Source organism: Globicephala melas, chromosome 15 (genome assembly GCF_963455315.2).
Source record: "Globicephala melas chromosome 15, mGloMel1.2, whole genome shotgun sequence".
In the NCBI taxonomy this organism is placed as follows: Eukaryota; Metazoa; Chordata; class Mammalia; order Artiodactyla; family Delphinidae; genus Globicephala; species Globicephala melas.
The window spans coordinates 62,480,472-62,508,022 of NC_083328.1; the positions used below are offsets into that span (position 1 = coordinate 62,480,472).

At 39.9% G+C, this 27,551-nt stretch overlaps 1 protein-coding gene across 9 annotated transcripts in view; it reads right to left on the minus strand.

Annotated features, from left to right (window-relative positions):
- The window catches only part of NCOA6 (nuclear receptor coactivator 6), a 97,767-nt gene extending 73,625 nt beyond the window's left edge, over nt 1-24,142 (minus strand). For 6 of the 9 annotated variants that reach the window (XM_060284130.1, XM_060284129.1, XM_060284127.1 and 3 more), the window contains exons 1-2: nt 23,952-24,142; nt 4,327-4,404 (exon numbers count right to left, since the gene is read on the minus strand). The gene's annotated coding sequence lies outside the window, so the exon portion shown is untranslated. Of the gene's footprint in view, nt 1-4,326; nt 4,405-23,529; nt 23,612-23,951 lie in introns of those variants that run through there. The other 3 variants (XM_030830825.2, XM_030830822.2, XM_060284124.2) reach the window with 2 other exon arrangements.
- Between the last annotated feature and the right edge of the window lie 3,409 nt (nt 24,143-27,551).

A 27,551-nucleotide genomic window follows, 5' to 3' on the forward strand; every position in this document is an offset into this window, starting at 1 on the left:
TCACATTTTAAATATAAGAAGTATATACAACTGATTCATTATTTCAATTTTCTTAATGTTGGTACACATGTTGGGAAAAAGACAAAGGAAACTCAATAATAAGACAAACAACCCAATAAAAAATGGGCAGAAGATTTGAACAGATACATTACAATAAGCACACGAAAAGATGTTCAACATCATTGATCATCAGGAGAATGCAAATTAAAGCTACACCTGCTATAATGGCTGAAATTAAAAAGAATGATAATATCAAATGTTGACAAAGATGCAGAGCAACTGAAACTCTCATATGGTGGGAATGTAAAAAGGTACAAACAATTTGGCAGTTTAAAGTTATAAAGTTTCTTATCAGAAGACCCAGCAATCTCACTCTTAGGTATTTACCCCAAATAAATGAAAACATGTCTACACAAAGACTTGCCTATGAAAATTAATAGCAACTTTATCTACAATAGCCTCAACTGAAAGTAAATGAAACAAATCAAATGTCTATCAGTTAGCAAATGGATAAACTGAAGTATATCCCTACAATAGAATACTGCCAAATAATAAACAGGATCAACTACTGAAAGGATTCTCAACCAGTGTAGGGAGGAGATTTGGTCCCCTATTGGACATTTGGCAACGTCTGGAGACATTTCTGATTCTTAGAAATGGGGAGGGGAGTGCTAATGGCTTCTAGTGGACAACGGTCAGGAATACTGCTAAATAACCCACAATGCACAGGACAATCTCCAAGACAAAGAATTATCCTGTCCAAAATGTCCACAGTGCCAAGTCTGAAGAACTCTGAACTGCTGATACAGGCAACAACATGAATGAATCTCAAAAACTTCATGGTGATCAAAAGAATATTTCTATGATATTCTAGAACAGGCAAAACCAACCTACAGTAACAGACATCAGATGGGTGCTTGCCTGAGACTGGGGTGGGGACTGATTGCACAGGGATGAGGTACCTTTGGAGTGAAAATGGTCTATATCTTGATTGTGGGGATATATACATCTGTTCCAATGAAAACTGTACACATAAAATTAGTGCATCTTACTGTATGTAAATTTTAGATATAAGATTAGTAAAAAATAAATTGTGGAAGCTGGGTGAAAGGTACATGGGGGTTCATGATAGTATTCTCCTTTCATATCTGTCTCAATTTCCACGACAAAATGTTTTTTTAAAAAATACACATGTATATAAACACTAAATGATACAGGGAGAGGCCTTAATTGAATCTTTAAACACACACACACACACAGGCACGCACACACACACACAAAACCCACTCAAGATTAAAATCTCATTGTGAGAATGATCTTTGTGTTATGTATCTGCTCTTGAAGGGGAAAGAAGCTGATGTGAAAGACAGAAGGAAGAAAGAGATATAGTTTGATACAGGGAAGGTAAAGAAAATTTCACAAACTACTCCTCACCACCACCACTCTTTTTAATGTCCCATTTAGTCCCAGCCTGGCACTAAGCCATGTCTTCTGTGGTAGACAGACTTCTAATATGGCCACCAATTATCCCAGCCTCCTGGTATTCATGCCCTCGTGTAATCTCCCCTGCCCCCTCTTCCCCCTGAGGGATGGCCTAGTGACTTACTTCTAACCAAAAAAATACAGCAAAAGTGATGGGACAGCACGTCCATGATTAGGTTATAAAAGAATGAGACTTTCATCTCCCTAGGAGGCTCTACTGCCTTCTCAGCTTGCCATGTTGGAGAGGCTACAAGGCAAGAAACTGACAACCAGTAGCTAGTGAGAAACCAAGGCCTTAAATCCAACATCCCTTGAGGAAGTTAATTCTGCCAACAACCAAGTAAGCTTAGAGGAAATCCGTCTTCAGTCAATCACTGAGATGAGACTCCAGTCCTGGCTGACACCTTGACTGCTGCCTGTAAGAGACCCTGAAACAGAGGGCCCACCTAAGCCAGATTCCTGACCCATGGAAACTGTGCCCTAATAAATGTGTGTTGTTTTAAGCTGCTAAATCTGTGGTAATTTGTTATGCAACAATAGATAACTAATGCACCCTCCCTGGAAATCCTGCTGAACATTCACTTCTTTTTAAATTATTTGGCAGTTTCTTAACAAGTTAGATACACCATACAACCTAGCAGTACAACTGTTAGGGATTTACTCCAGAATAAGTGAAAATATATCAATATATATCAATATATATCAAATATATCAAAATATATCAATATACAATGATTTGCACAAAAATGCTTACAGTAGCTTTATTCACAATCATCAAATACTGCAAACAACTCAACTGTCTATCACAGGTGAACAGATAAACAAGCATGGTATACCCATACAACAAAACACTACTCATTCAAAAGGAATGAACCACTGACACATGCAACAACATGGATAAATATCAAAATCATTCTGTTGAAAAATAAAATAAAATAAAATGTTTAGACTAATGTTGGCCCACTATAAAAGCTCAATAAACACCAGCTATAATAAAAAAAGAAAAAAGAAATTTAGAGCCATATCTGGCATGTATTAAATGCTCAATAAATGTTAGTCATTTTCATTAAAAAAATCATTCTGCTGAGTGAAAGAAGCTAGACTCATAACAGAACATAATGTATCAATGCATTTACATAAAGTTCTGGAAAATGCAAAGCAATATATAGGTGGAGGGGCTAGGAGGGACAGACTGCAGGGAATATAAGGAATTTCTTAGGAAGATGGAAATTTTCTGTATCTTGGTTGTGACAGGTGTTTCATAATAAATACTGTAAACTAATAAGAACATCTGTCAAAATTCACTGAAACATGTTTCACTTTTAAATGGTGCAGTTTACTGTATGTAAATTATACCTCATTAAGTTGACCAAAAATAATAATAATAATAATAACCTTCTTTGTCAAGTCTTCTTTAACTACATCTAATGCAGCTGATTCCATTATTCTACCTTAGCCCCCATACAACACTCTATATTTAAATTATTCAAACTACCGAGAATCTGGAGTGTCTTGAATTCTACAGTAGCTAAAAGTTACAGAACACTATTATGTGCAAGGCACTGTTCTAAGCACTTTGTATTATTAACTCAATTAGTTCCCCCCAAAACCCCATGTAATAGATTCTATTACCCCCCTTGTACAAATGAGGACACTGAGGTATTAGAGAAGTAACTTGTTTAAGGTTTTACAGCTAGTAAGTGACAGAGCTGTGACTGGAGCCCAGTCAATTAGTCATAGAGGCTGGGCTCTTCACTACCACCACCACCCCACTCTATACCTCAGACCACTCGAGTATTAGGTAAAAGCATACTCTCAGCTCACTAGAGACTAATAGGTTCATCCACTCATTCAACAAATATTTAAGCATATAGCACATGTTAGTTATTGTTCTAAATGCTAAAGATATAATGGTGAAAAAAATATAGACATGGTACCTGCTTTTACAGAGCTTTCATTCTAGTAAAAATTTAGGTTTAAAGTACAGGATTCTAAAACAAAATATTTATCCCTTATTTATATATTTATCCAAATATTTACGCAAAAAAATTCACAAGGTGCGTAGTGGCCAGATCTGCTTTAACTAGCTAAAACGGTGATTCCCAAACTTGGCAGCACTTTAGAATCACCTTGGGATCTTCTAAAAATTCCCAGGCCATACCCCCACAATCTAGGGTGGGGGGTGGTGGTAGGGAGGGGGAACAAAGACATTAGTACTTTGCAAAGCTCCAAAGATGATTCCAATGTAAAGACAAGTTTGGGAAATCACTAAGCTTGAGTTTTTATCGGTCTGAATAATGATAAAGTTCATTCATGGTGATGCAGACAAGGGTAAAAGAAAAGAAAACAAACAAACAAAACCCATATATACTTGCCCTTCCCTTAACCAGAGATATGCAAGGTAAAGGTAGCTTTGTTTTACCCCAATGTTATGAATTCTGAGAACATTAGAAAGAGGGCCATATAATTATTTTCCTTCTTGGATTTATCCATGCCTCCATCACCCACCAGAATCACAGACAACTGAGATATTCACCTTTTCATCTTTTCCTGGTACTTTCCATGGAACCAATAAAGAATTCTGCCATATTATATATATTCAGCATAACTGATAAAGATATAACAACTGCTTTTATATTAAGCAGATCTTATTTAATTCAGTCACTTTGGGTCCAATCCACATGCCAAATGCAGCTTGCCGAAGTAAAATACCCTGTGGACACTGAGATCAAAATGGCTTCTTTTTTTAAAAAAAGTCTACTTCCTAATTCAATTCTTTGTTTAGGCTGAATCCAAATCTTTTATAACTCGAACTTGCATTTGTGTACTACAGAATCAACAGACCTGTTTAAGAACTCTCTGACCACTCTCAGAAAAGATAGTCAGAAGTTGAGTAGGACCCCTCTCCATTCCATCCAGGACCTAGACAGAAAGGAAAAAGGGCAAAGAGGAAGAAGAAAAACATCAGAAGACTTAATATATAATCCCAATAAACCTATTCAAAGCAAATTTTTGTGACTGGCCAAATTCCTTCTATCACTGTTTCTGTTAATTTCACTCTAGAAAGAGTTGTGAAAGACATGAGATTACCTACAGCCTCAAGTCCAGTGATTTCTTTTAAAGGAAAGCTTATCATAATCACCAAGGAAGCTTTTTCAAAATACAACAGCAGTGGTCATACAAGTATGTTCTTTTTATAATTCATTATCCTTATGATTTGTGCACTTCGCATTATGTGTGTTATACTTCAAGTAACAAATATCAAAAAACAGATACATTTGTCCTGGGCAGAACCCCTGAAGAATTCTAATTAAGAAGGTAGCAGAAAACAGTCCCACAGAGGTTAGTAAACCTCTTTTACATGATTTGCCCTAGTTACATGATTTGCCCTAGGTCACATATGTCGTTAGCTACAGACTTAGTCCTTCTTGTCATTTTCCTACTCTTTCTGTTGTAAAACTGTAAATATGCTAATAATATTAAACTTTTAAATTTAACATTTACTCTCCTTATTCTCTGAAAAAAAATTTTATTACATGCAACTACTGCAAAAAACAAACAAGTAAACAAATAAATGGGAAACACAGATGTCCTGGGTTCACAACTGTGCACCATTGCAGCTGTTGCACCACCCATATAAGGAAATTAAATAAAGTCTAATGCTCATCCAATGATTTCCTAACTGCAGTATCCATTTTTTATGCTTCAATACAAATGTCAAATGATTAGTAGTAAAATTAACTGAATAAATCTTGAGAACAGACTAGCATTATTTATAATAATGAAACACAGGTTGACAGAAAGGAAAAAGAGCCAGGCTGAGCATGGCAGGATGAGTGTGCCCCAAGTTCTAGTTGTGACCTTCTCATAAAGTTGTATGATTTGGAGCAGGGTACAATCTCTCTGTGCCTAAGACACCTAAATTATAAAATGAGAGGATGGATCACTAAGCTAGCGCTAAAGAGAATCACAGGTTCCTTCTAGATTTAAGAAAACTCAAAGACTGTTTATCAGGAAATATAATTATTTTCTATATGCTTTCACATTAACAAATAATATCTCTACTCAAATGTTTTAAGTAGCTTTGTAAAATAAGAATCCTAGAATTCCTCTGGCATCTGATTCATAAACACAAGCATATTCTTCAGCTTGTGTCAAATACAAATCTCCTAGATTTGTTGTCTAGGTGCAAGATGTCTCCCTCTCAAATATGGCTAATAACAATACCCTTGATACTTTTCCACCACCACCATAAGACTTTTTTTGCATGAGTTTAACTTTATATTTTGAAATCATTTCAGACTTGCAGAGCACAAGCTATTTTTTAAATAGAAAATATATGTGTAAAGAAGTCCCTCACAGGGGGCTTCCCTGGTGGCACAGTGGTTAAGAATCCGCCTGCCAATGGAGGGGACACGGGTTCAAGCCCTGGTCCAGGAAGATCCCACATGCCACGGAGCAACTAAGCCCGTGCACCACTACTACTGAGCCTGCGGGCCACAACTACTGAAGCCTGTGTGCCTAGAGCCTGTGCTCTGCAACAAGAGAAACCACTGCAATGAGAAGCCCGTGCAGCGCAACGAATAGTAGCCTCCGCTCACCACAACTAGAGAAAGCCTGCGCGTAGCAACAAAGACCCAACGCAGCCAAAAATAAATAAAATAAAATAAATAAATTTATATATAAAAAAAAATAAGTCCCTCACAGGGACTTCCCTGGTGGCACAGTGGTTAAGACTGTGTGCTCCAATGCAGGGGGCCCGGGTTCAATCCTTGGTCAGGGAACTAGATCTCACATGCATGCCACAACTAAGAGTTCGCATGCCACAACTAAGGAGGCTACCTGCTGCAACTAAGACCTGGCACAACCAAATAGACCTGGCACAACCAAATAAAATCAATCAATCCATCCATCAATCAATAAAATTCCTTAAAAAAAAAGTTCCTCATAATTTCTTTTTTCTTAATTTCTAATCTACTGTTATTTGAATACTTGCAATGGATGCATTTGTTCAAGCTCCGTTTACCAACCACCTACTATGTACCAGGCACTCTGCTAAACAGTTTCCTGCTCCTGAAGTTACTACATAAGAAACAAAAAAATTGTGGAAAGGATAATTTAAATAATATTTTCATGAATGCCTAGGTCTGGATATTACACTTATAGTATTTTAAAAATTAAGCTGGGGCTTCCCTGGTGGCACAGTGGTAGGGAGTCCGCCTGCCAATGCAGGGGACACGGGTTCGTGCCCCGGTCCGGGAGGATCCCACATGCCGCGGAGTGGCTGGGCCCGTGGGCCATGGCTGCTGAGCCTGCGTGTCCGGAGCCTGTGCTCCGCAACGGGAGAGGCCACAACAATGAGAGGCACGCGTACCGCAAAAAAAAAAAAAAAAATTAAGTTGGCCTTTTAACCACATAACCTTAAATGTTTCAGGATAAGGCATTTTTTAAAGTATATTAATAAATAGTTAAATGTGAACTGTGAAAGACAATTTGCTATGGCACAACTTAATTTAAGATCCAATTCCATCCTCCCTACACCCTCTTATAAGATTCTTATAAAACTCTTACATGCTTCCTGTTCCCAAGTCCAGGGTTCCCAACGGAAAATTTATGCAAACCTCCAGCCAAATCATAGAAACTTAGTGCCCTGAAAAGATCAACAAAATGCCTGTCAAGGAGACTGGCATTTCACTACTGTAACAACCCTGGTTTGCTCTTGGTAGGGATAATAGACAATTTAAGAGATTAGGGAATATTAACATTAAATCTTCATTTCAATCCTGACATTTTAGTATAAGAAACAAAAAATAAATCTGTGAAATGCAAAATTTGAAATCCCTAAAACTACTCATGCTAACACAGATATATACAGTTGACCTTTTTTTTTTTTTTTCTGCGGTATGCGGGCCTCTCATTGTTGTGGCCTCTCCCGATGCGGAGCACAGGCTCCGGATGCGCAGGCCCAGCGGCCATGGCTCACGGGCCCAGCTGCTCCGCTGCATGTGGGATCTTCCCGGACCGGGACACGAACGCGTGTCCCCTGCATCGGCAGGTGGACTCTCAACCACTGTGCCACCAGGGAAGCCCTACAGTTGAGCTTTGAACAACGTAGGAGTTAGGGGCTCTGACCCCAGAAGCATTCAAAAATTTGAGTATAAGTTTACAGCCAGCCCTCCATATCTGTGGTTTTATATCCATGGATTCGACCAACTGTGGATGTACTGTACTATGTATTTATTGAAAAAAAAAATCTGCGTATAAGTGAATTGGCACAGTCAGACCATGTTGTTCAAGGGTCAACTGTAGTTAATAATTTTAATTGAGTACAATATAAACTAACAGATTAAGTCAGAGGTTCAATGAGAGTTTTCCTATCTTGTTAGATACCACAGAAAATGGATAAAGTAAAATGTAAAGAAAAACTACTTTATATGTCATGTTCTAATTGTGAACCACCACTTTCTTTCATTCATAATAAAGCTTCAGTCGAAAAACAATGCAGGGGGACTTCCCTGGCAGTCCAATGGCTAAGACTCCGCACTCCCAATGCAGGTGTCACAGGTTCGATCCCTGGTTGGGGAACTAAGATCCTGCATGCTGCACAGAGTGGCAAAAAAAAAAAAAAAGGGAATTCCAGTCTTTTAACCCATGCTGTAATATACAAAGGACATTGAAAAGCTGACCAAATCCTACAATCTAGGAAGTAATTTTTTAAAAATTCCCTAAATATAACTTGATGAGACCGAGCACCATTAGAGGTCCCTTGGTAATCATCCAGTCCAATACCTGCATGGAACAGACAAAGAAATTAAGGCCCGAGTAAACAATTTGTCCAAAGCTTCTTAGTTGTAGGGAAGTCTTTCATTTTATGTATGACACTTCTTTACAAAAGAAATACTTCATTTTAAAAGCACTAGAAAAGCAGGTTATATAATGATAATGAATGTTGCCTTGCCTGAAGAAAATGTTGAAGACAACTTGAGAGAACAATGGCTTTTTTTTCTCTATTAAGTTTCTAACAAGAAACTTAAATCATGAAATCTGGGCTCTAAATTACAAAAGTCCTTAGGCCATCATTCTAAGAGTCTGCCAGTGTTTCTTCTTCTCCACTGTTTTAACACAGAGTCATCCCTCGGTATCCATGGGGTATTGATTCCAGGACCGCCCCGCAAAACTAAAATCTGCAGATGCTCAAGTCCCTTATATAAAATGCTGTAGTATTTGCATATAACAGCACATCCTACCCATATACTGTAAGTCATCTCTAGATTACCTATAATACCTAACACAATGTAAATGATATGTAAATAGTTGTAAATACAATGTAAATAGTTTCCAAAAACTTGACAAATTCAAGTTTTGCTCTTTGGAACTTTCTGGAATTTTTGGGGGGGGAATGTTTTCAATCCCTGGTTGGTTGAATATGCAGATGAGGAACCCACGGATACAGAGGGTCAGGTGCATTCACAGTTTTGTCAGGCCTTTTTTTTTTTTTTGCTTTATGCTCTTACAATTGTCACTTTCTTTTAAAATCAAACACTGGAGTCCTCAGATCAGCTTTCAGCTACAGCTAGCCTGTAGCTACCATTTCATCATTATTGATGACCCAGAATACACTTGGCAAACCTGCAGACAGAACTGTTATTAGATGAATACACTATTATTTTCAAACATAGGTAGAGCATCCAAACTGACTTGGAACAACCAGAAAAACATTTTTTCAAAATTCAAGAGAGATTTCTTAAAATAATCTTATCCGTAAATAATGAAGAAGAGATAATTTTTTGATCAGGAGAAGAAATTCAATGGCATAATAAACAGGTTCATTTATATTAAAAAACAAAGAAATAAATTTCTGCCCCAGTTGCAAAAACAAGAAAAACAAAATTAAGGTTAAAAATTAACAAAACAGGGCTTCCCTGGTGGCACAGTGGTTGAGAGTCCGCCTGCCGATGCAGGGGACACGGTTTCGTGTCCCGGGTCTGGGAAGATCCCACATGCCGCGGAGCGGCTGGGCCCGTGAGCCATGGCCGCTGACCCTGCGCATCCGGAGCCTGTGCTCTGCAACAGGAGGGGCCGCAACAGTGAGAGGCCCGCGTACCGCAAAAAAAAAAAAAAAAAAAATTAACAAAACAAAAATATAGAAAAAAATTTAGAAGAATTATTAACTTCAGTGGAATGGTGGTGAGCAAGACAGGAACCTAGAAATCATAAAGAAAAAGACTGACAGACATGATTAGATATTTAAAATAGTCTATATGTCAAAGAAACCACAAAGTCAAAAGCCAAATGAAAGGCTGGGATAATATACTTGCACAATGTGACAAAAAAGGGGTTAATACCCGAAATACACAAAAGTATCCCCAAACTGATTAAAAAGTAAAAAATTAACAACCCAAGAGAAAAATAAGTTAAAGGATTGGCAAAGATGATTTGCAGAATAGGGAATGCAAATTGGACAATGAATGTACGCAATTTATTAATGGTCAGGGAAACGAACATTAAAATAAGAAAACACTTTTCACCCAGCTGATAGGCAAAAACTAAAAAGATACCTGTTATCCAGGGCCAGTGGGAATAAGAACTGCAACCACCTTTATGGAAAATAACCTGGCAGTTCATAATATTGAAATAACCCATACTTGGGAATTTATCCTACAGAAGTAAAAGCTTCACTTCTTAAAGATATATGTATAAAAATGTCTACTGTTTGTGATGGGAAAAAAAATTGGAAACAACCTGAATGCCCACTGAGATAAATCTACATAAATGGAGTATTATGCAGCACAAAAAAATGAATTAGATATCTGTTTAATGATATGGAAGAAAACGTATGATACCCTATAAAGTAAAAAACAGAAGTTGTAGTATAATGCATATGGCATCATGAAAATCTTACAAAATAAGACAGAATATGAATCAGTATGTATATTTGTGTTTCTAAGAGCATAGAGAAAAACATGGAAGAATCACATTAGGCTAGTTGGATATGTTGGAGGATGTGAACTGGAGAGGAGGGGATGGTTGGCTTTCTCTTTGTGCACCTCAGATGAGACCCAACTTGTTCAATAAGCCTATACTGCCTTTGTGGTTTGAAAGGAAAATCCTATTTGAGCATTATTTGCAGCAGAAAATGGAATTAAAAAAATCTATAATAGGAATGACAGAAAAAAATAGCTATTTAAAATTGATAAAGAATTGGTATATAAAAGACAGCCAAATGAAACACTCAAGAGGACAAGAAACAAAAATAAATTCTGAGTGCTTCTGGGGTGGGTTTGTAAAACAACTTATGAATTCAGGATTTATCTCCATTTCAAAAAGAAAAATAAGAGAAATCTTTTATTCAAGACCTTTATGTTTCTCAATTTTTGCCTGCTTAGAATGCTTTTTTTAAAAAAAATTAAGTAATTTATTTATTTTTGGCTGCATTGTGTCTTCATTGCTGCACATGGGCTTTCTCTAGCTGTGGTGAGGGGGGTCTACTCTTCGTTGAGGCATGTGGGCTTCTCATTGTGGTGGCTTCTCGTTGTGGAGCATGGGCTCTAGGCGCACGTGTGTCAGTAGCTGTGGCACATGGGTTCAGCAGTTGTGGCTCTCGGGCTCTAGAGCACAGGCTCAGCAGTTGTGGCGCATGGGTTTAGTTGCTCCATGGCAATGTGGGATCTTCCCAGACCAGGGATTGAACCCATGTCCCCCGCATTGGCAGGAGGATTCTTAACCACTGCACCACCAGGGAAGTCCCTAGAATGATTTTTAAAATAGCAAACATGACTCATCACAAAATTCTGTCAAAGAAATGCCCTCTATTACATATTTGCAATATGTAAGGTTTATTTTTTTTTGTTAAATTACATTTGATTTTAGTTATATTTTGAAACTTGAAATTTATCTTTTATAACAACGCACCATTCTTTATTACACTGTATAAAATTTTAAAATATATAGTACAAACTTGAAAATATCAAATCTACACTGAACAAAGGGTCAAATGATATGAAAAACTGGTTCAAACAAGATTGAAAAATACTCATCATTGATAAAAATTTTAAAAAAAATTGATAGTCACAAAAGAAAAAAATGCAACTTCGCAATGGAGAGATCTGGCAGTCACAACCTTAACCCTATGATCAAAGTTATCATCAATAGTGGGACAACAAGACATTTATGCACCTCAGGATATGATGCAATGTAAAGAGTATTTATTAAATATTTTTGCCGAAATGTTTAGCTAGAATCTAATCAAGTCTTAAACCTTCCAGTTTAGGGAAATACAACAACAAAAGAACAAGTTAAGGGACTTCCCTGGTGGTCCAGTGGTCAAGACTCCGTGCTCCCAATGCAGGGGGCCTGGGTTTGATCCCTGGTCGAGGAAGTAGATCCCACATGCATGCCTCAATTAACAGCCCGCATGTAGGGCTTCTCTGGTGGCACAGTGGTTAAGAATCCGCCTGCCAATGCAGGGGACATGGGTTCGAGCCCTGGTCCGGGAAGATCCTACATGCCGCGGAGCAACTAAGCCCGTGCGCCACATCTACTGAGCCTGAGCTCTAGAGCCCATGAGCCACAACAATGGAACCTGCGTGCCACAACTATTGAAGCCCATGCGCCTAGAGCCCGTGCTCTGCAACAAGAGAAGCCACCACAATAGAAGCCCACGCACCACAAAGAAGAGTAGGTCCCCCTCACCGCAACTAGAGAAAAGCCCACATGCAGCAATGAAGACCCAACACAGCCAAAAATAAGATAAAATAAAAATTAAGAAAAAAAATGGAATTATTAAAAAAAAAAAAGAGCCCGCATGTAAACAAAGATCCCACGTGCCGCAACGAAGACCTAACACGGCCATAAATAAATAAAGTTTTAAAAAAGAAAACAATCAGATATATCCAGGATGTGGGACATACAACAAGAAAACTGCTCGGATCTCAACAAATCAGTGCCATGGGGGGAAAAAAGGTGAGGAAGCAGACAAGAAATGAGAATTGTTCTAGGTTTAAAAAAAAAAGACTACAAAAACAGCAACATACAGATACAATGCATAGTTCTTAATTTGATTCCACTTTGAACCAGGCAATTATGTCATTATGGAGACAACTGGAGAAACAAATATAGACTTAATGTTAGAAACATTAAGGAATTAATGATAATTTTGTTCAGTATGATAACGGTGTTGTGATAATGTAGGAAAATGTTCTTATTTGTAAGAGATACATGCTACAGTATTTAAAGGCATAATACTATGATGCCAATTTTATTTTTATTTTTTTTAATTTTTAAAAAAATTTTTTGGAGGCCACACCACACGCCATGCAGGATCCTAGCTCCCTGACCCAGGGATCGAACCCACACCCCTGGCATTGGAAGCACCAAGTCCTAACCACTGGACTGCCAGGGAAGCCCAATGTCTTTATTTTTAAAAGGCTTAACATAATAAGTATATAAGTAAGCATATGGCAACATGCTGAATAAGGGTGTTCATTGTACTATTTCTGGTAGTGTGTTTTTGGTATGTTTGGAATTTTTCATAATAAAACATTTAAAATATCAAAACTCTCACAAAACTGTGACACACCACTATTATACTAGAAGAAAAAAATTATAAAATCTAATATTAACAACTGGTAGTTGTTCTACAGAATAACAATATGGCTAAAAAGTGATATCCTTAGACCTAACTGAATTATTTTAGGGAACATACTCTAAGAAAAAAATTAGGGGGGGGCGGTTATAAAAAGGTGTTACAGCAGTATAATTTAGAATTGCAAATCAAAAATAAAAACATACTGGAAATCATACAAATGCCAAATAACCAGAGAGTATTTAAACTTTATTATCTATTCATTAAAAATGTTAACTATATAGACATGTGGAAAAGTATATCAATATAAGGCCAAATGAAAGAAGACTATAAAAAACTATATGAGGGCTTCCCTGGTGGCACAGTGGTTGAGAGTCCGCCTGCCGATGCATGGGACACGGGTTCGTGCCCCGGTCCGGGAAGATCCCACATGCCGCGAAGCGGCTGGGCCCATGAGCCATGGCCGCTGGGCCTGCGCGTCCGGAGCCTGTGCTCCGCAACGGGAGAGGCCACAACAGTGAGAGGCCCGCGTAACGCGCAAAAAAAAAAAAAAAAAAAACTATATGAAAAGACTGTATGCATATGATGACTAGGATGTTATGTGTTTGTCTGTAATATTTAAACATAATTTTAGAAATTTCATAAAAACACATGCTCTTAGAGAAAATATAAGCAATGAAAATATAGAATCAGGAAGAAATGCCTGGGCACAAATAAGGAAAAGCACCTGAGCACTGCTGACCACAATTTGAATGAATATTGACAATTTGAATACAGTCCTATTGTGGACAAAAGTCAACATAACTATCATTTAAAAGACACAGAAAAAGAAGGTATCATTGGCTTGGATAGTACATAATCTTCCTCAATTCTTTCCATTAGTCAGATGTTTTAAAAAGAGATGGAAAAACTGAAAAGCGTTCAGAGAAAAATCAAGAGGTAAAAAATACGATGGAAAATAGGTGATTTTGAAGAAAGATTTGAAAGAAAATGAAGAACAACATGATTATCAATATTTAAATCCATAGAGAGGCTTTTGAATAGAATAGAGATCTTAAAAAGCAGATGTATCTCAATGCCCACAGATGACTGACCAAGAGGCTAGTAAACTCTCATTTGTTGTGGTGTTTTTGTTTTTTACATATGAGGAATATCTTGACGGTCTTGGTGAAAAGTTACTGGCATAGGCAAATGAGGGAGGCTGGGTGTGTTAAATCACTGACCATCTGTTTTTCTTTAGGGTGTCTACTCATCCATGTTCATCTGATCGTAGAATCTTCCTAAAGCTTGCATTAATTATCCAAAGTCTGAATTAGTTATACACCATTTCAAAATTCTGCAGGGCTATACTGCTGCCACACACTACCCACTCAGCAGCATTCAAATATCCTAGATCTGATGTCTAGGACCCAATACAATACTCTGGTTTCATCTCCTCACAACTCCTCAATATACCAGCAAACCAGACTTCTCTATCTCATTTCCTAAACATTCCTTATGCTTTCCTGTGTCCATCATTCCTCTGGTTCTTTTTTCCCTAACTCATTTTGTTGCAATTTTACTCTTCCATTTAATAAGTAAATTTAAATTTAATACTTCTGTATCATGTCACCTGTTTTAAGTTGAACTGTCTCCCCAAAAGATATTTAAAGTACTAACTCCCAGTACCACAGAATGTGACCTGATTTGGAAATAGAATCAGTACAGATGCAATTAGTTAAGATGAGGTAGACCCCCAATCCAATATGACTGGTGCCCTTATAAGAGAGAAATTTGCACACAGAGACAGAGACACAGGTAGAATGCCTGTGACAACAGAGATAGAGACTAGAGTGATGTAGTCGCAAACCAAGAATTGTCAAGAATTGATGGAAGTCTCGTGATTTCCCTGGTGGTACAGTGGTAAGGATCCGTCTGCCAATGCAGGGGACATGGGTTTGAGCCCTGGTCCAGGAAGATCCCACATGCCACAGAGCAACTAAGCCCGTGAGCCACAACTACTGAGCCTGTGCGCCTAGACCCCGTGCTCTGCAACAAGAGAAGCCCTCACACCACAATGAAGAGTAGCTCCCGCTCCCTGCAACTAGAGAAAGCCTGCGCACAGCAACAAAGACCCAACACAGTCAAAAATAAATAAATAAATTTAAAAAGAATTGATGGAAGTCTCAGAGGGAACGTGGCCCTGCTGACACCTCGAATTCAGGTTCTAGCCTCAAGAACTGTGAGAGAATAAATTTTTGTTGTTTTAAGTCACCCAGTTTGTGGTAGTTTGTTATGGCAGCCCTAGGAAACTAATACACCACCTTTTCTAGAAGTCTTCCCTGATTCTCCAAGTAGAAGTGATCTCTCCTGGACTCCCACAGCACGTACTACTTCATTTAAAACACGCTTTCCCCTCTTTTTATGTTCACTTCACTTCCCCAAAGGAATTCGATTCTTGGAAGGTAGAAACTAATCAACTGTATACAGCCCTCCACAGTGGTAGGCAGTCAACATATACTGACTTTTTCTACACAGTTATTCATTCTGATTGTAATGCTTCTGAATGAGTTATCTCCACATACACTGAAGAGTTAAACATAACCTAAAAGAACTCAGATGAAGTTTCATTTTCTTTAGGAAACATCTCTAAATTCAAATGTACTTATATTAATTATATCAATATATTTCACATCGATATGTGCATGCACGTATATGTACATACTACCGACAGCTAATATCCACAATGGAAAAGAATGTTTACTTAATAAATCCACTATTTAAGGTCCATTGACTTGTCTTATTAAGTTTACTCAAATGCTGGTTTACCTAACATCTTCCTACCTTTACTGGTATTTGGTAGTTAACCAGTGTCTTTGAATTTCTCCAAATGTTTGAATTTTTAAAGTCTGTATCTTACAGAAGGGACACAGAATTACTTCCAAATAACATTTAAAATTATGGCAAGGGACTTAATCTTATGAATAATTTCCCTAAGTAAAATCCAAAACAGGAATCTGATTCACAAATTTGCAACGAGTATTTCTTCCTATGAGAGACTGCTGCTGACTGATCTTTAGAAAATGTACATAAATGGTACTATGGAACTAATATTCAACAGGTTCAGTGTCAGTAAAGCAGCTGGTTACTGGTAACTTGTTGCCTCTTTGCGTATGGGGGGATTTGCAGCTGATTAATGCTGAACACAAAGCTAAATATCTATTTAAAGTATGAATAACCTTTGAATTTGGTGATCATTAATATTATTAAAACTGACATGGTTTTTCTCCCAGCTTTATTGAGATATAACTGACATACAATATTGTGTAGGTTTAAGGTATACAATGAGATGGATACACATATATAGAGAACTGATTATCACAATAAGGTTAGTTAACATATCCATCACATCACATAATTACCATTTTTAGGTGTATGGTGAAAACATTTAAGATCTATTCTTTTAGCAACTTTCAAGTATATAATACAGTACTGTTAACTATAGTCACCATGCTGTACGTTACATCCCCAAAACTTACTCATATTATAACTGAAAGTTTATACCCTTTGACAAACATCTCCCCATTTCCCCCATCTCCCAGCCTCTGACAACCACCATTATTCTATACTACTCTCTGTTTCTATGACTTTTTGGGTTTCTAACTTAGTTAATATTAACTGATTGTTAATATTCTGACACAGAATATACAATTCTTCACAAGTTAAAAAAGATGTGGTTCTGGCCTTTTGCTTTTATAGGGCCTATATATAAAACATAGCTTATCACCAAATTATAAGGCTGCATTTACTACCTTCAACAAAGCCTTAGTACTCCCTTTATGTACACATCTATATATACCTCTAGTCATTTATTAATTAACTCAGCAAATGTTTACTGAGCTCCTGGGCAGCGATCTTAAGTCGTTTTTAGAACACGGTAAGGTAGAAAAAGATTAAATTTTTAGAAATAAATAAATGTGCCAGACAACACAATAAGTAGACACCAGAGCTGAAGGAAGGGAGAGACGGACAGAGAGATATAGCCCCAGCCCATAGGAACAAACAATCTAGTGAGGAAGGAGATCGAGTAAACTAGCTCCACATCTCTCCTTTCTCCCCATGCTGCTCCTACACTCCACGACCAGGCTTACTTTCCTAATGTACAGATTTCATTATGTCACCGTATGGCCAAGAACTTTAGATGACTTCCCATTACCTAGTCAAACAATTCCAAACTTCTCAGCCTGGAACTGAAAAGGATTCAAAGCCTTCCATGTATATAGCATGCAGAGACTAAGAATACAGGCTTTGGAATTAGACTGCCTAGACCCAAATTCATTCTCTGTCAATTGTTAGTTCTATTTCTCAGTTTCTTTGTCTATAAAAAGGGGATAAAAATTGGTGCCTATCTCACAGGGCTGTTGGTGAGGATTAAATGAAATGCCACTTATGAAATTCCTGGCACATTATCTGGCAAGTAATACACATGTAAAAAGTGAGAGCTACTGTTATTATTATTGCTGTTGTTCAATCTCCATTTCCAGCCTCAACTTCAACAACAGCCCTGTGACAGTCCTGATCAACAACCAAACTAGACTCTTTACTATCTCCTAAACACCCATCTCTACACTCATGCTTTCACTCAGCCTGTAAAAATACTGTCTCATCTCTAAGTATGAAGATCCTAACCGTTTTTGGCAGTCCTGCTTAAAGGCCACCTCTGAGGTGCCATCCTCTGATACCCCAGCTCCATAACACGTTATATATACACCCCACATGAAATCCTGGGTAGATTACTCCTTGTATTCTGCAAAGTTCTAGCGCAATGTATGTGGTAGGGTTCAGTAAATGTTTGACAAGTGAATAAATGCCTATATTTCCTCTCTGTCATCCAAATGCTCTCTTGGAAAATAGCTCCATATCACAAGTAAAAAGATCTCTTCTGTAGTATTTCATAAAGCTGGTCAACTAGTTTTCTCTTCTATTACCAACGTGGCAATTTCTAATACAGTACTCAGCACACAGTAGATGCCTAAATATTCAATGATTTGGATTTCATCTCATCTTTTAATTTCAATTACCAATTTATTCATTATGACCAAGAATGATTCGGCCTTAGAAACAGATTTTAGTTTTTACCTGCTCACAAACTCATTTGTTAATTTCTGGCCATCCTGACAATATCCCAGTATGTCATTTATTGGTTTAGGAGAGGTAATATTTAAAACTTTGGTAAAGTTAGAACCAGAAAATCAAATGCCTATAGGATGATAAAGTAAATGAACAAAGCAAGAGAGTAGTGAGGATTGCAAAGAACTACAGGGAGGAGTTCCATTCCAGCAGATAGTCTAAGGCAGCAGCTAAAATTAAACAGCAACTTGGAAGCATCTCCTGCAACACTTATCTGTCAGCCATTCTGTTTTGACCTGAAAACCAAATTAATTCTACAACTGTGTTGAGCATATTGAGCTTCCACTCTGTGCCTAGAAATCTGAAATGAACAATAATGCTAAACAACAGCTAACATTATTGAACATTTTCTTCTAGATGCCACACTGTTCTACACATTACATGAATTAACTTACTCCTGACAAAAACTCTATTATTCTTATTTTAAAGATAAGGAAACTGAGGCACAAAGAGGTTATACAACTTGTCCAAGGTACACAATGAGCAAGCAGTGGAGCTGGAAACAGGACCTTAGATAGACTTCACCAAAAAAGAGCTCACAATTTGAAAATAAGTGCCATTCAATAAATGGTGCTGGGAAAATTAATTGTACTTAGGAAAAAATGAACTGACCCTACCTCACACCACACACAGGAGTCAATTCCAGATAGAGAGCTAACATAAAAGGCAAAACAGTAGAGATTCAAAAAGATAATATAAAGAATAACTTCAAAATCTTGGGGGCAGAAAAGATAGATAAATTTGACTTTATTAAAATTCAGAACGTCTTTTTTCCCATTTTATTTATTTTTGAATTTTATTTATTTTTCTTATACAGCAGGTTCTTATTAGTTATCCATTTTATACATATTAGTGTACATATGTCAATCCCAATCTCCCAATTCATCCCACCACCACTTTCCCTCCTTGGTGTCCATACGTTTGTTCTCTACATCTGTGTCTCTACTTCTTAACAAAAGACAGCTTAGAGATTTAAAAAGATTAGCAACAAATTGGGAAATGGTATCTGTAATATGTATAACCAAGGAAGGATTAATAATCAGAAAATATAAAGAAATCTTTTGAAAAAGACAACCCAATAGAAAAATGACAAAACAAGCCCCAGCAAGGTCTAAACTGTAAAAACCTGGCACTAACCACAGTTGCCACAGTGGACCCCAAAACAGTAAACCTTGGCATCACTGACCAATATAAAATACTTGGTGGGGGGCTTCCCTGGTGGCACAGTGGTTAAGAATCCACCTGCCAATGCAGGGCACATGGGTTCGAGCCCTGGTGCGGGAAGATCCCACATGCTTCGGAGCAACTAAGCCCGTGCGCCACAACTACTGAGCCTGCGCTCTAGAGCCCGCGAGCCACAACTACTAAGCCCGCGTGCCACAACTACTGAAGCCCGCATGCCTAGAGCCCGTGCTCCACAACGAGAAGCCACCGCAATGAGAAGCCCGTGCACCGCGATGAAGAGTAGTCCCCACTCGCTGCAACTAGAGAAAGCCCGTGCGAAGCAACGAAGACCCAATGCAGCCAAAAATGTATAAATAAAATAAATTAAAAAATAATAATAAATGTAAATATTTAAATAAATAAATAAAAATAAAATACTCAGGGTTCTACGTCATGCTGCAGATATGCAGAGCATGGGGAACCCAGCCAGAAAGACAGTGTCAAGATGGTTTTTCTTCTCATGTAGGAATTGGATGGTAAATCAGAAGTTTAATGTCCCACATTCAGACACACAGATCAGGAACTGGCAAACATCTTTGGTAAATGGCCAGAAAGTAAATATTTTTCAGTTTTGTGAGCTATATATTCTCTGTCACAACTACTCAAACTCTACCATTGGTACTGTGAAAGCAGCCAAAGACAATATGTAAATCAGTGTGCCTGTGTTGAAATAAAACTTTATTTACATAAATAGGTGGTGGAACAGATTTGACCTATGGGCCATAGTTTGCCAACCCCTGACATTGATAGCTATGATTTTCCTATACTCTAGGAATACTTTCCCAGTCTTTCACTGTTGACACATATGATTTCCTCAAGCAATAAATGACATCACACTTGACAGCTTTGCAATGGTTTCCAAAAGTCTATTATTCTACCAAAAACCATCTTCTCCCTTATTATCTATGACAATTCTTACTCACTTTCCTTTCACCCTTTTTTTTAACCTCTTTGACAGCCACCACCCCAAACTAGGAATCTAAAAAACTCCCCCACTCTCTCATCACTCACAATGTAATTATATAAATACCTGAAAATTCTAACTCTGTTCAATGCTCACAGCTTCTGCCTTGGTTCAGGCCCTCATTCCCTCATTCCTTCTTCCCTGATCTCCCAGTCTACCCTACCTGCAAAACACATCCATTTACCTCCTAAAAATTAAACCTCATTGTAACTCCCATCGTAACTCTGCTTCTTGAAAGCCTTGAATACCTCTCTAAAAGCTAAGGATTCAGTCCAAATTCCTTAGCAAGGTCTTCCACAACCAGGTTCCAAACAACCTTCCCAGTCTCATCTCCAACCACTCTTTCACACACACACTATACTCCAACCACATTAAATTACATTTCCTGAAAATGCATGCCCTTACCTGAAAGCTCTTCTTTCCAATTCTGCATCCGGCAAACTCCTCTACCCTTCACAACACATCTCAAGTCTCACTAGTTTACAAAGCCATCACTGATTCCTAGAGGAAAGACGTGTCTACCTGTGTCCTCAGAACCTATGATAACTCTCCTTTGGCATTTAACATCCTGAACTGCCACTGTTGACTTGTTCACTTCTCTCATGGGACTGAATATCCAAACTGAAAAGACCCTGCCCTGCCTTAAAGACCTTTGACTCCTCAGAGTCTAGCACAATGGTTGACATAATAGATATCTTGGCACATAGTAAATGTCTGTTGAATGGAAGACATCCTTTGTGGTTCCTTAACCTGGGGTTCATAGATGGGAGTCCACAGACAGAATTCAGGGGCGGGTGGGGAGGGGGTCTGTGAACTTGGATGGGAAAAAAAATTACCTCTTTATTTTCACTAACCTCTAACTGAAAGTTACCATTTTCTTCAAATATGAATGTAGGCAATAAACCATTCTGTGCTTCTGTATCTGTGCAGTATCTGTGCTTCTGCCACAGTAATCACAGGTATCTTTATATCATATTACAGTTATTGCAGATGTCTTAAAGAATTATTTATGTTCATCTGATATAATTATCAGACCCACCACTAGATCTGATTTCTTAATTTGCTGATAAAGAAGTACATCTAGGGCTTCCCTGGTGGCGCAGTGGTTGAGAGTCCGCCTGCTGATGCAGGGGACGCAGGTTCGTGCCCCGGTCCGGGAAGATCCCACATGCCACGGAGCGGCTAGGCCCGTGAGCCATGGCCGTTGAGCCTGCGCGTCTGGAGCCTGTGCTCCGCAACGGGAGAGGCCCAACAGTGAGAGGCTCACATACCGCAAAAAAAGAAGCATATCTATATTACTATATCACAATTTGTATATTGTGTTAACTGCATTTCAATATAATTGGTTTCTCTATAACCCAATGTATTTTGTTTTATGCAATTAAAAATATTATTCTGAGAGGGATTCATGAGCTTCGCTAGATGCTAAAGGGGCCCATGGTACAGACAAGATTAGGCCTCCCTGCATTAGAAAGACCCAAAACAAATGAATTGTGTTGCTGTATAAGGGTATTGAACATATATTGAAAATCTTATTGCTATGAACATCCTCATAACCTTTTTGTTGAAAGTCTTTTTTGATTATATGGGAGCCCTGGGACTACTATATCATGACTGAGAACTCTCTCATGGCCATGGGGACTTTGAACTCTTCACTATCATGATCAAACTTCAATTAAAGTTTGATCATGATAGGGACTTCTCTGGTGGTGCAGTGGTTAAGAATCCACCTGCCAATGCAGGGGACACAGGTTTGAGCCCTGGTCCGGGAAGATTCCACATGCCACGGAGCAACTAAACCCGTGTGCTACAACTACTGAGCCTGCGCTCTAGAGCCCACGAGCCACAACTACTGAGCCCGCGCGCCTAGAGCCAGTGCTCCGCAACAAAAGAAGCCACTGCAGTGAGAAGCCCACGCACTACAAGGAAGAGTAGCCCCCACTCTCCGCAACTAGAGAAAGCCTGCACAACGAAGACCCAATGCAGCCAAAAATAAATAAATTAATTAATTAAAAAAAAAGTTTGGTCATGACAGAGATCCTGGGTCTTTACCCTTGCTCACTGTTATTTTTTAAGGCTTTTTGTGTCCCTTTGCTGTACAGCAAACACCTAGAAGAGAAGCAGCATCTCTTAAAACTTCACAAAGTTAGAAGTCAAAAGGATCCTGAAGATAACTTCTTTGCACCAATGGAAGTGAACTAGAAATGATCAAACAGATGGTTACCTATAGTTTTCCTGTATCCCCCTCAGTTTCTGTACTGACAAACTCACCATAAAAATAAAATAAATTACTTAATACTTCTTTGCTATACGCTGCCATACTTGACTTCTTAACACTTTTCTCCCACCTGGCAAATTCCTCTAAGGTATGGTGGTGAATGAGGAGGCAACAGGCCTGAATTCCAGTACTACTTCTGCCATTTACTGGTAAGATCTTGAGAAGTCAACTTTACCTTTTTGGGTCTCAGCGAAAATCACTTACATGATCTGAAATCAATCGTTACATGATCCAAGGACTTTGTAGTTTTTACACATTCACTCCTTTACCATTCTCACCAGCTTCGATAATGCCTTTCTGATGACCTCCCCAGGTGACACTGCTCTTAAAAAACAGTGGGCTGTCCCCTTCCTGGGAAGACACCTTGGGTCACCGCCCACAAATAGCCCGGTCCCTCCTTTTAAAGACACAAACTCCCTAAGTTGACGGAGGCTCTCATCTTGCACACCAGTTCCACTCTGCATCCCTTTTGCTGGCCAGCTCCTGCACCCAAACCTCAATCCCCCTTCTCTTCTTCATCAAAGCCTTACTTTTTTCTTTTGCTCTCGCCAATAAGGAGTGGAGGATCCTGGGGACATATATGTCCTCAGTCCCTTGGAAGTTACACGGACTTGCCCCGCGACTCTGCGGACTACCCCAATCTGATACCCGCCTCAGTACCGAAAGGGCCCCCAATTCTAATCAACCCTTTCACCACCCCCCGCAAAGAACTGTCCCAGCTCTGACAGCCTTAACTCAAATCCCATGCCCCTCCGCACCCTGCCAGCCTGGGGTCCCACGGCCTAACCCAGCTCCAGGTCCTGCACCCCTAACCCCACGGATCCTGACCCCGGTTCCTTTTGGACCCAACGCTCCTTCTCCGCGACCCCGGCCACGACCACACGTCCGGCTCCCGCCAGTTCTTCGGACCTGGAGCGCCACCCTGTGCAGACCTTGACTGGCTCAGCACTCCCTCAGCGCCCCAGACACCGTGTCCCGCACCCTCCCCAACCCTGCCGGACCCACAACTCTCCCCAGCGCCCGCGCTCGCAGGCCCCGGGCCCGCTCCCCAACATGGCGACGGGGACACGAGCGCGGCGGGCGGGGCGGCTCCGGGCCGGGCCCGCACAGGGGCCGTGCTCCACGGCCCGCCGGCGCCATTTTCCCGCGCCGGGCCCGGGCGGCGCCTCCTTCCCGCTGAGCCAGCCGGGCCGGCACCGCAGACGCCCAGCGGGCCCACCCCTTACGGGCCCGCGTCGCCGTCACCTCACCTGAGCGCGGCCCCAGCCCTCCCGGGCGGGCCTCGGAGCACCGGCCCGGGCCGTGCGTGCCCGCGGCCCTCCGTGTGTCCGTCTGTCCGTCCTCGCGTGCGCCCGTCTGTCCGGCCGTCGGCACCCGGCCGCCCGCAGCCCGACCCGGCTGGGCCTCAGGGAGCCGGCGGGGAGGGGGATGGGCCGGACCGGGCCGGGGAGGGAGGGGGAGGGAGGGAGAGAGGGAGGGAGCGCGGGAGAGGGCGGGGCCGACAGGGGCGGGGCCGTGGTCACGTGACCAAACGTCTCCGGGAACGCGGGGCCGCGCGGGGCCGCGCGGGCCAGATCGTGCGCCAGGTCGCATGGGTGCAGAGCTCACAGGCGGGATTCAATGGGTTTGTCTGTCTCCTGGAGCTGTAATATCGCCAGTGGCTGCTGCCCCCACTTTGGAGTCGCTACACAGCCCTATAGGAGCTCTCTAGCTGAGTGTCCTTGGGCAAGTCAACTCTCCAAGCCTCGGTTTATGCACCTGAGATATGGAGGTAATAATAGTCTTTGCAAAGAGGAAATGAGGGAAAGCATGGAAAGCAGTTGGCAGAGTGCCTGACACATAGTATTTAACGACCTTAATGGTGATAAAGATAACCTTTAGCCTTTATTATTTGCTTATAAGTCCCTCTCTACTTTTTCCCGTCACTGTCACCCTAGAAAGCTCGTGGGTACAGGGGAGTGTGGCCCCCCTCCCCTTTCCCCAAATATCAAGAGGCCTCCCCAGCACTGGGCTTGATGTCTGTCATACAGGCCTGGATTCAGATTTGGCTTTCAAACTTGATGGTTGTGCGATTTTCTTTGCCTCAACCTCAGCTTTCTCATCTGTAAAATGGCAGTTAAGGGTATATTACAAGCATCATGTTAGATAGATGAGCAGGTGGATTGTTAGCTGATTACACAGCTCAGACATATTGGTCTCATCTAAGAAAAAGAGTTAGGAGTCCTTTCATTCCACAAATATTTATTGAGTACACACTATGTGCTTCGACTGGTGCAGTAGCCATCTAAGGCCTTTCCACATTCTCCCTGGCTCCCCTCCAATCTGTTCTCCACCCTGCTATCAGAATAATGTTTCTAAGTCAGAAATCTGATCATGTCTCTCCCCTACTTAAAACTGTTTGATGACTCACATTGCTCTTAAGTTAAAGGCCAAATAGATGTCTCACTGTTGCCCTTCCCACATCTCCAGACTTATCTCAGGGCCCTCTTCCCCGCTCTCTGGACTGTAACTACATTGATCTTCACATATTGTACTTCCTTCCTTCTCAGGGCCCTTGCACATGCTGATCCTTCCTCCTGAAATGCTTCCCCCACCACCACCTTAGATAATTTATCAGCCTTCAGATCCCAGCTCAAATATCACTACCCCAAGGACATCTTCCCTGAGGACTCCCCAGGCAGGTTCTTACTTGTCCTCAATAGGACTCACTAGGTTATTGCCTGTCTTCACCATGAGGATGTGGACTCCATTAGGAGGGAAACGTTATCGAATTTGCTTACCCCCGTTTCCTCAGCACATAGCACAGGGTCTGGCACAGAGGAGATGCTCAGTAAATATTTGTTACTTTGCTGGGCCCAAAAGGGCAGAGAAAAATAAAGAGAACCACAGGTGGCCAAAAGGAGGCACCTCAGGCACTTGAGCCCATGAAATTAACATCAAAAGGATTTACAAGAGCCTGGAAAAAATTTTTTAAGCTTTTTCTTTTAACTTTTAAAAAGTGAGGTATAATTTACATACATGAAAATGCAAACCTCTTAAGTGTATACCTAATAAATTTTTACCTACGTTCCTGTGTTACTACCACAGCAGCAGCTGTGGAAAACAGTTTGACGTTTCCTCAAAAAGTTAAATATAGAATTACCATCTGATCCAGAAATCCTGCTTCTGGATATTTACCCCAAAAAAGTAGAAGCAGGGACTTAAACAGATATTTGTACACCCATGTTCATAGCAGCATTATTCACTATAGCCAAAAGGTGGAAGCAGCCCACGTGTCTATCAAATGAATAGATAAATAAAATGTGGCATACACATACAATGGAATATTATTCAGCTTTAAAAAGGAAGGAAATTTTGGCATGTGCTGTAACATGGGTGAACCCTGAAGACATTATGCTTAGTGAAATAAGCCAGTCACAAAAGGACAACTACAATATTATATGAGTCCTCTTACATGAGGTTCCTAGAGTAGTCAACTTCATAGGGACAGAGTAGAATACTGATTGCCAACAGCTGGAGAGAGGGGATAATGGAGAGTTACTCTTTAATGGGTACAGAGTTTCAGTAGGGAAAGATAAAAAACGTTCTGGAAATGGATGGTGGTGATGATTGCACAGAGCTATACACTGAAAAAATAATTAAATGGCAAAATTTATGTTATATATTTTTTAATCACAATTTTAAAAAATATGCCAGGGCCTAAGCCAATATCCTCATGTTTTTTGCCTTATTATTCATGTCCTTAAACCAAAGGAGGTTTTCCTGGTATTAGCAAGGATGTAGGGAGCTAGCAGCCAGGGGCCCAGTTGGGCACCTAAACATCCCATAGGTGAAAATAGCAGGAGCATAGGTAACATAGATATTTGTTGCCACATGAAGGCAGCAAAGGAACAGAAACAGGCCATGAAATGGCACTAGGTAGAGCACAGTGATTACAAGATTGGGCTCTGAAGTCAAAATCCTCAAGTTCTGAGACCTTGAGCAAATCCAAAGTTCTCGTCATACAAATGAGGGAACTTGGACCAAAAGGAAGAAAAATGACTCATCCTATAGTGTCCAAAGTATTTTTTCCTTTATTTTGTTTGTTTGTAAATCCTTACATGGTTTTTATTTTGTTTTGTGTTCCCAACAGACTATAAGCTCCCCAAAGAAAGTATTTTTGTAATATCATCACCTGTAATATAACTTAACTTTTTTGTGCTGCAGTTGCCTCATCTGCAAGGTGTGGATAAGGGTACCTTACAGATGAGGATTAGAAGATTAAATGAATTAGTAGTGGATTAAATGAATTAGTAGTGGATTAAATGAATTAGTAGATATAAAATGTTTAGAAGAGTGCCTAGCACTTATGATAGCCTCAACAAGCAGCAGACTAATAGAGGCCTCTGAAGAGGTTACCAGGCTATTTCACAAAATGTTTTGAGCAAGAGAAGCAGTCCTAAGACATCAAGGACTATTCTGGATTCAGATATAGATAAAGAAAAAGCAAATCAATTATTCTTTGATGTGAACAATTTGATTGGCATTTATTGAACTTCTATCTTTATATGTTTGTCCAATGGGCTTAAGCTTTGCAGTGATAAGATTGATAGTGAATACTTAAAACCATGTTTTTAAGAACAACATCAAACAGGAAAAAAATGAAGAAAGAATAAAATCACTTAGAGAGCATAACATTCTACTGTCTGTGGGATTCATCACAACAGTGCCAAATGACAAGGCTATCACATTTGGTTAGGCAAATGGTGTCTTGCAGGAGGACATCACTTGTAAATGGGTGCCACTCACTGGTAGACATTGTAATGTGTAACTTTATTATGGTAATTTACCAGTAGATGGCAGTAAAGTGC